At 39.0% G+C, this 10,176-nt stretch overlaps 1 long non-coding RNA gene across 1 annotated transcript; it reads right to left on the reverse strand.

The window, feature by feature from the left end:
* Positions 1–3,281: 3,281 nt before the first annotated feature.
* Positions 3,282–10,155, reverse strand: LOC138975599 (uncharacterized). The gene is made up of 5 exons (XR_011458695.1): positions 9,726–10,155; positions 9,093–9,177; positions 8,879–8,946; positions 8,119–8,197; positions 3,282–5,979 (listed from the first exon to the last, which is right to left on the reverse strand). It is a non-coding gene; the product is annotated as an uncharacterized lncRNA (long non-coding RNA).
* Between the last annotated feature and the right edge of the window lie 21 nt (positions 10,156–10,176).

Consider the following 10,176-nt stretch of genomic DNA (forward strand, 5'->3'; position numbering starts at 1 on the left):
ATTCTCACTTCTGGTGATTGAAAGTGCTTTTATGTAGAGCGGCTGGTCAAAGGTCAAGATGGGAGCAACCTTGTTCTTGAAAGCTTGACCACAAACAAACTTCAGCGTGGAATAGATGCATGACATGTCAGTGGAACTAAGATCAATCATTGGTAAGAAGATGAAACTTGACTTCCCAGGATGTTCTCCGTCGTGCATCATTTGCATCATTCCATTCCACAGTGGGCACGGCGACTTCAGCGGCCATGAAATTGTCCATAACAGGTCAAGGTTGACAGTGTCGTCGTCCGATTGGATGGTGGGAGTTTCGTGGAAGACCAATGCTTTCAGTCCTGCCCAATCAGACCTGAAAAAGAAGCATGGAAACTAAATTCAAATGTCTCTTACTTACCCACATTTTTCTCACTATGTCTGTCTCTCTCTTTCTCTGACACACACACACACACACACACACACACACACACACACACACACACACACATACACACCCACACATACACACACACACACACACACACACACACCACAACACAACACAACACAACAACAACAACAACACCCTCCCACACACACACACACACACACTCGACGTAAGATAATCATGCCATCTAGTCAAAATGATCTGCATTATGTCAAAGTTCCATCAGTAGTGTAGACACACGCCCTACTCTTGTTAAATGGATGTGGAAGAATATACATAACTGAAGCCATTTTACAAAGATATGTGCATAATGTACCGTTACCTGTAGAAGTTGATGTTGATCTGTCCAATGGCTTTGATGTCTTTCATGCTGACTTCTCGTCGTGGTATTTGTCGGGCTGTGTTGACACCAGGGGTGATAGTGGCCATAATACCCATACCATGGAAGGTGTGTCTTCCATCCAGCGTCACCGAGTTGTGGTCAACATTGTCTGCAATGAACTGAACACTGTTGCTTTCGGTAGTAGGTGGGAGATCAATGCCATATGATTGCGCAGCATTCAGTTCAAATTTCCGTACCTCTGTGTAAGAACAGCTAAAGCCAAGGTGGCTGAGGGTGTCGATCAGAAACCGAGAACCGAATGATCGGTGCATTTGCACGCCAAGAGCAAACTGCAATGGTGCAATAAGAGTGTTTGGCCTACTGAGCTGAATGATAGCTTGTCCTATTGCTGACATTTTCAGGTTGCATTCTTTCTTTGTCACATGCTGCAGAAATGATGTCAATGAGTGTGGCACATAGTTCTGGTGATCCCTGATTGATTCTGTGTCAGGATAGACGTCTTTTGTACCTGCCAACGATGCAATATCACTTCTGATGAGACTTGCAGCAGCCTTAATCAGTCGTATTGCTTCTGTTTCTGAATCAGAGTTTCTTGCTTCCTTATAAAAGTCACGTAGAATTGTATGTGCCGTCCTTTTAAGGGAGATGACATCAGCCTTCTTGCTGGATTGCGCAAACACAATTTCATCACCATAATGCTCCATTAGTTTTATTTGCATGTACCTATGAGAGTAAGCTTGACATTCAGAGTCTCTCAATAATTTGTTCATCTCTTCCTACTAGGTCTCTCACTGTGACTTGAGCTGTGTCAACAGATTCCAAGTACTGAGGAATATGAGAAAATGCTTCAAGACGGATTTTGTCTTCAGGCCTCCCAGCACAAAGAGTTATCTTGTGTTGCACATCGTCATGACACATTTGGGGAATATTTTTGCCAGTACTAAAGTTGGTGTAGCACACACTATGATAGACTGTGTCACTAGCAAAACAGTCTTGCACATATTCTATTTTAGCTTTGACTTTTTGCGCCCATGCATCATCCCTGCTCTCACACGTTTCAAGCACTGTCTGCTGGAACTGCATAGTCCTGACAGGCACAAGACCTCTCCTTCCCTTGTTCAGCCGTATCTCCCCTTTTTCACAGAACAAACATAGTGGTTGTACGTTCATGTCATTTGGCCTTATGCATCGCCGTTTTCGGGTTGAAGGTAAGTCCTGAACTTCCTTTAGCTTTGCCTGCACTCTTTTTTTATGCGTATAGGACGTTCGACACCGTTTATGTACAGAATCTCCTGCCTCTGCGTGAACTGCATCCCCGAGCTCCTTACTCACAGAGTTTATGGAGGTACAGCCTTTCTCTCCCAGTGTCACTTTTTCGGTCGAAGTTACACTAATTTCATGGAGACAAACTACACAAATGGGATCTGGAAGCTTCGGAAACTCCTGCAAAAGAAACAGAAACAATACTGTAAGAATTGTCTTCGTGTTGTATCCTTAATTTCAGTGTCATTGAATGCACTGATATAATGTCAGGTAACCTTGAAAGAAATACATGTACATATCCACTAACAAATGCACAGATTAATAAATAAACGCAACGTAAATAGGTGAAGCTGAACATGCAAAAAACGTATTACCTAACAGTCACATGCACGATTTACGTTGTTTTCAATGGACATAATTTCACAAGGCACATAGACAAAGACTGAATCTGCAATCGCCTAATTATCATTATAATGCGAGCAGTGAAATGCGCCCCTGGGAAACAAACAAATATATCTATACATAGATGAGACCAATAAACTGTTTACTGACTCTCACGAGAAGCTCATACTATATCATCCTATCCAACAGGGAGTGAGAAATGGAGATGAAATCAGTCGGTGCCAAACACACGTGTAGATCTAAACACACACCGTGACCTGCCGGATTAGTTTTACACGGCGATATACATCAACACTGTGTGAATAATACAACTACATGTGTGCATCTACATAAACGGCTGCTGAAACAGTTATTTCTCAACAGAATGCGAGTCAATTCTTACCTCTGATGTGCTTTGACCAGGCGCTTCCATCATGGCGCCAGAGAGAGACGCCATGCTGATTAAGCTGTCGTGTGATGTTATTGAATAGTTTCCTTGGGTAGCTTGTGAAAAACTGTCGCTCCGAAAACTAAAATAAAATGTACGATATTTCGGACTCTTCGCATGGTTTTTTCCCGGCCAACTCGATTAGATGTGTGCAGGCACACTGAAATGAATCAACTGCACCTAAAATGAATTTTATAGCAATTACTTCGCACACATCCAAACGCTTCCCAGCCTATGACTGGGAGATTATTATTCGAAGAGCATGCTGAAACGGATTGTAAGTACAATATCAAGTTTTACATGTTCTCGACATTTCTGTTGATCTTTCCTTAACTTTAATTGTTTCCTTGATTTAAAACCCTAGGGCTTGTATTTTCAGTTGTGATACTAAGCACGTATCTTTACCACAGTAAGCTTATCCGATCACTTCACACTTGAATTTTGGAATGATGAAGTGGAATTATTTCTGGATCTAATTTATTCCTTGTTCCCCCCCTCTCGATTCCTTTTTTCGCCACATATGTATTGTCGTGTGAGGGGGTAGATGCGTGTACTGGCTGATTTTTTTTTTTTTTTTACTTCGATCAGATACAGATGATTGGAAAAAAACCTTGTCAAGGATTTCAGAATTTAATAGATCTGTTCGAAGTTTTTACGGGATGGGTCCTGTTACAATACAGACTGAATGTGCCCAAGATGAACTTTTGATTAAACATACACACACAAATGAATCTCTCGAGTTTGTTATACGGCGAATGTCCAGTTTCCACCACCACGTCTGTGGTATGTTTTTATACTGTTTGATTGAATAGACTGACCTGCATTCTCTCGCAAATGTGCGCGCGTGTGTGTAACTGTTTGTCTGTGCCTCAGACTTATTAATCAAAGATGATGTTGCACATTGCAGATCTATGCGACAGGAGCAAGTGGACAAGACAGCTACATTTGTCTGAGCGAAGATCCAACGGTAAGCTCTTTTAGCCGAAGACAGCGAGCCTGGGTGCATGCATGCAAGCTTCTATCATGTTCGTGTGAGTGCTGCAGGGCTATTAGACGACTTTTCATTATTCTTGATTTGGAGATCCATGCAGGGTATTAGAAAGTGCAGAATATACACGTTTGAACAAATACGATGTGTGTTTGCTCTGAAAAAAAGAAAAGACGCAACAAACAAACATTGTATTTGTTTAAAGTATCACAAATATGTATTACCTGTATCTGCATGTTTTGATAATGATGAAGGGTAAATTACTTTGACGTGTGCTTTTTTTTTTTAACCACACTGATAACGAATGATAGAAACACAGACACACTTAATAACATATCCACAAAAATTGTAACAATAAATGTAAGCTGAACAATGCCTGCAACACATTTCAGGCCTCAGAAGGAAGTAATTATGAGATTCAGACAGAGAGAGAAAGCCCAACACGAAACCAGTTGTGACATTTTTTATTTCATTATGTAATATTAAAAACACGACAACAACGTATTTCCTGTACTTAGTTTCGTGCAATTATGGATTGCAAAGTATGTCTAATTGAGTGGCATAAAGAGGCACAGTTGCATGAAAAGCCAACTCGGATCTTGACTAGGATCAGGATTTTACATGGACACAACCTAGAATTTAACATCCTGGGGGGAGGGGGGTACTGCGCCTTTCACATCAAGATGTAAAGATCTATTTTAAATAATACTTATTAGAAGGGAACAAAATCAAACAAACTACAACAATCGTTCTGAGGGGAGAGAATTACCTCTTCCGAAGAAATTACCTCCCTTGCTTTTCTTGTCGTGACTTATGTAGAGTAAAGTGAATAGAAAGTGAATCAGTCAGTAACAAAAAAACCCACAACATTTCTTAAGATCAATGAGGAGTCTTGAAGTATTTGTCAATGTTAATCTTGTATGCATAACAAACAATATATTACGGATTGATAATTAAAGAAAATCGTCTCTTCTACAGGGTTGACCCCCCTAAAAAGGACACCCACAACCATGCAAATTACTTCTGCATCTGTTAAACCAATTATTTTATATATGGTATTCATTAACTTCAGTTTATGTTCTGCCTTTCCAGTAAGTGGCAATTTTGTTGATTGAATGGTCTGACTTTTGTGCAATTTTAATTTTTTTCTCCAAATTCGGGGGTCGACTAAACAGAACGAGTTTTGACATTGAGCGGTAGCCATTTTTACCAAATTTAAACCCTTCAGGCTTTTACCCTTTTGATTATTTTGAATGTCTGAGTATGTAAACACATCCCCTTCAACCCCAGGCTATCGATGACCTGAAGAAAGCATGCAGTTACAGCTAGGTTCAGGGCAATCCTCAGACACGAAAGCGTTGGTGTCATTGGTGATGCAAAAGTTAGATAATTTAACCTACAAATTTGCCACTTTGTGAACTGCACATGCATAAAATCAAGTTTAAGTATGCTGAATATGAAGTTATCCAGTCAATTGGCGTAGAAGTTATAGCATTTCTGTCAGTTAACAGTATTTAAAATCTCTAAAGTAAACTCTGACATATTCGAAAGTTTTGCATAAACACCCAGACAATTTTTACGATACTCTCCTAAGCTTCTCCACTTCTCAGCCCTGTCTTGGAAATGAATTCGAATAAGGCAGTCAAAATAAGTTAGTTTGGAGCACCCATCAATCAGAATAAGCATTAACTTTTGACACAGGAAATATCTTCTACCGAAAGCTCTCCTGGTTTTATTCTACATTTTTCCTGCATAATGGTAACAAATTTAATGATAAATCTAAACAACGAAGTGACTGTGGTAAGATGAACAAAGTTAAAAAAAACCAAAGGATTACTGTAAATGGTTTACGAATCGAAATCTAAACAAGTTTTAATGATAAGTAAAATGATAAAAAAATAAAATAAAAAAAAGCTAACGTCCTCGCATTTGTCCAGAATTATTCCATGTTTAACATGGGAACAGAGGGATAATTGGTCTAAAGAATTTTTAAAAAGGAGGGTTAGGGTAACCCTAACCCTCTTTGGACTATCTGTATGCAATGCCCGCTATAGGTGAAAGACTTTTGTGGAAGCCATGGAAGAATGCATCGCTGTTGTGCTGGTTCAGCTTGAGGTCCTGTCCTAGCGAATATCCTGCACACACAAAAACACGACTTTTTAAGCCATTTATGTTGCATTCCGTGACATAGCTTTGTTAAAACCGTGTGCCTGATAATAATGACAGATTTTGTTGATATACATTTTTTTAAGACACCCATATAATATTGTTTGACAATCTCTTTCAACATAGTTTACGAATCACCAATGTGTATACAAACGCAAATAACCCACAGGTCAATAAATTACTTTCCAGAGAGAGAGAGAGAGAGAGAGAGAGAGAGAGAGAGAGAGAGAGAGAGAGAGAGAGAGAGAGAGAGAGAGAGAGAGAGAGAGAGAGAGAGAGAGAGAGAGAGAGAGAGAGAGAGAGAGATTAAAACTAGAAAATGTGTGCTATATAAAACAAGGATAATCTCTGTCAAATCTTCGCTTGTACCTGCATGGTGTTTACTGCGCTATATACACAACCTGTTTTATTTCATTTATTTTATTTATTTAATTTTTTTTTGGGGGGGGGGATGTTTTGTGATGAGGGGTTTTTCAAAGCCTTTACTGCTTTAGTCATTGAATCCACCCGACTTCGATTTATTGTTCAGTGATGGGTAATTGTGTGACCAACTATGTAAGTTAGTGATTGTTCTGGCTTCATACAATGACATTGCATTAATTTTATAAGTGTATGTGTGTGTGTTTCAGGCAAAAGCTGATATTACAGTCCCAGTTGTATGCAGTACCTCTGCTTCTTCGTTCAGGAATCAAAGTATACAATCTAAACCGATTATTTTGTTCAATAATGTTCAGCTTACCATCCCGAAGAAGGCAGTAACGTGCCGAGATATTGATTATAGATATTAACGTACCTAACCTGGTTACTGGTGTGTTTTCTTTTTATTTCAATAATGTAAATGTGTGACAACTTGCAGGGTACTTGATGTTCAGAGCAATTTTTCTGGCAAAAGGCCTTTTATGGATCAAAGAAAACTTTTGTCATGGTGCACAAGTCAATCAATTTGGTTGATAAATAATTTGTGCTGCATTTTCCCTGGTTCCAAAACGTAGTATGTATTACCACATGTCCTTACCTGTCATTGGCATCACATGATTCTCTGCAAGCAGTCTTTTGTGGAAATACGTCATTTAACACTTGCATTTATAGTAGGTGGCTGTGGAACGGTAGACATGCAACGACAACGAACAACAAAAGACAAAGTGTGGAGTACACTCATTTTTCTTAACATACGCTAAGTTTCTTTGAGAATGCTCCAAGTGAAAATCAGGGGTTCCTAGGCCTGATATCACAATTAAACAGCTTCTTCTCAGAATCAGGAGGGAAAAAACTGTTATATGGCGAGATGTCGTGACAAGAACAGACAGCAGCAGCAGCAACAACAACATTGCTAAATCGTCGCTTTAACAAAATTTCATGTTTAGCATCGCAGACAAAGCACGGCTACTGATCCGACCAAAGCCACACTTAATGCACGATGGGCACATTGTTATGGCCAGCTTGTTAACGTGCGCATTGTGTATGTTTTACATAGAATTGAATGTGTTTGTCGTTGTGTCTGTCATCTATCCTAGTCGTTTGATTTAGAATAAAGCAAACTTATCACAATGACGATTTTCTTCGGTTTTTGATGAAGGATTGGCATCAAGACTTTTCCTATTTTCCAACTCTGCCACCATACACTGGCCGTTCAGGTCTGCATGTCGACCACATGGTGTGTGATCAGATTTTTCGGACATGTTCACAATGCTTACATGACCACCAAATGGAAAATCAGTTGGTATTTGTTATGTTTTTGTGTTAGCACAATCTTCATACAAGTAAACAGAAACAGTTTTGTTGCAAACAGAGCCTTCATAAGAAAAAATGCTTCTAAATCTAAGTCAAAATACATACCCCCTTTTTCGTATTGCGTAAAATATACCCATAAATTCTGGACATCATATTCTTATTTTTTTTCACAACAATGAAACCAAACTTTGGCATATGTTTTAGCAATATATTCACAATAAAACCTATGAGTTTGAAGGCTGCATCTTGTTTTGTTTATTTTTGAGAATTTTTTTGCAAACCCATGCAAATGGCCAGTTTCTGGGGAGAGACTGGGGAGATAATGGCCAGTATAGAAAGAGTTAATAAGTAAACTAATGTCAGAAGTAGGTATTTACCTTGTTTGCCTTCGCGTTCTTGATAGCCCGCTGCAGCATTTGTATCACTTCCCTTGACATTCAAAACGCCAATGTATTTCTGAAAGGAAAATAAAGATATTGACCGAAACATCACACAAGTGGTATATCATGCTAGGTTTTGTTTACAGTGCCTGTTCTACGACCACATCTGATTGTAATTTAAATAAAGAAAAACTGTATCCATCTATTACTTCTCTATTTGTGTGTGTTTGTGTGTGTGCAGGGGCGGATCACATCATTTTTAAGGGGGAGTTTCCAAATTTCTTTTATGGACAATTTGACGACGCGAAGCGTTTAGTTGAAGACACGAAGCGTTCAACCTCCTTGGGGTCCGACAAATGTTGATAAAAACAAGGAAAATGGATCAATCTGAGCCAAGAAACATCCACTAATACACCTTCCAAAAAAGTAAATATATTAAGAAGAAAAATTTGAATCGCAACAAGGACAATTGATCGATCTGGCGCAACCTGAGCAAACTAATTAGCCAACTTCTTTCCAAAATCGTCACTTAGAATACAAAGGCCGGCTCCTAAGTGGTCCGGAACCCCCCTCCGGATCCGCCCAGTGTGTGTGTGTGTGTGTGTGTGTGTGTGTGTGTGACCGATGACCGTCTCTGAATTCTAATCGTTGCGTTTGCATGGTAATAAAGTTTTAATACTGGATATGCCCATGAAAAAATATCATTTCTTGTTCATGTCATTGTGTGTGTGTGGCCAGGACCGTGACTTCTGCTTGCCTCGACGTCTTCAGAAAAGACAAAATGCCAGCAGGCGTATGTTCTTGGAGCACTCAGTATGCCGTCATCTGCAAACAAATAAATACAAATTATTCAATTGTGTAAATAAAGAACAATCATTTTAATATTACAACAAAAAATTCATATAACTGTAGTCTTCACCAGAGACATCAACTAAAACTGCCGTAAAAAATTGAAATACTATAAAACTTACCCCCACTCAGATCTATTTGGGATTATTCAAGTTTCAACCATGAAACGATGCCGGTTTGGACAGATCTGCTAGTTTGCCGCTGAAACTGAAATCAAAGCTAGGCGATCTTCAGAACTATTTCCTATCTTGTATTTGTGATTAATATAAAATACTGATCTTCCCAATAGAAGCTGATGTGTATACACATGACCAGGACAAGGTATTTTGTTACAGGGCATTTACGCAGACGTCGCAGTTCAAAATATCATTTTAGATCTGATTTTGTACAGCAGCCTGTGTGATTCAGAATCGTCTGCCCTTTTTCGGTTTAACATTTTATGGACGATTCCTATGAGACTGCTCAATCATAACTGATGACAAATTCAGAAACAGATGATGGTTTCAAGTAGGCTACAGTAATGATTCGTTAAAAATGTCAAGCCACTCGTCGATCATTTACACTCAAAGAACCCAAGCCAAATCTGCTCTGGTTCCGAGCAGCTTTTTCCAACTGAGACCCTAATTGTTACGCATCTGCCGCGAAAAGATAGACCACAAACAAGCGGCACTGTACCATGCTTTCGTTTATGTTGCTAAACAGATTAAATGTGCATTGTAAATGTGCTTACAGCAAAGAAATGCATCCTTACTTACCACAAAAATACTGGTACCACATTCATCGCACTTGTGTCTTCTTACCAAAACCTATCGATATGTTTGTTTACGATATATTGGTAATTACTAACCGTTAACTATTTTTCAAAAATCTGAAATGACTTTTAAGAATCAAAGAAAGATTCGCTAAAACGGTTGACTTCAGAAAATAAGCAATATTTTTCTGAACCATGAAATAAAAATCGAAAACTCCGTTTGATCTTTTATTTTGGTAGATTGATGACAACAGCCGGAACTGAAAGTACCAGAACCAAAAATTAAGGGCATTAATCAGGTAAACTAAGAAGATTGTCGTTCCTGGCGCGCACTTCACATGTCAGTCAAACAGTGTCCGAGTGAGAGAAATTTTTTTTTTTTTCGCAGTTCGACAGTATATGAGGCCCTTCTTCATATCAAAGTGTAAAGGTTGCTGAACGATGTTTTTCCTTTT

This window comes from Littorina saxatilis, linkage group LG9 (genome assembly GCF_037325665.1).
Source record: "Littorina saxatilis isolate snail1 linkage group LG9, US_GU_Lsax_2.0, whole genome shotgun sequence".
Taxonomy (NCBI): Eukaryota; Metazoa; Mollusca; class Gastropoda; order Littorinimorpha; family Littorinidae; genus Littorina; species Littorina saxatilis.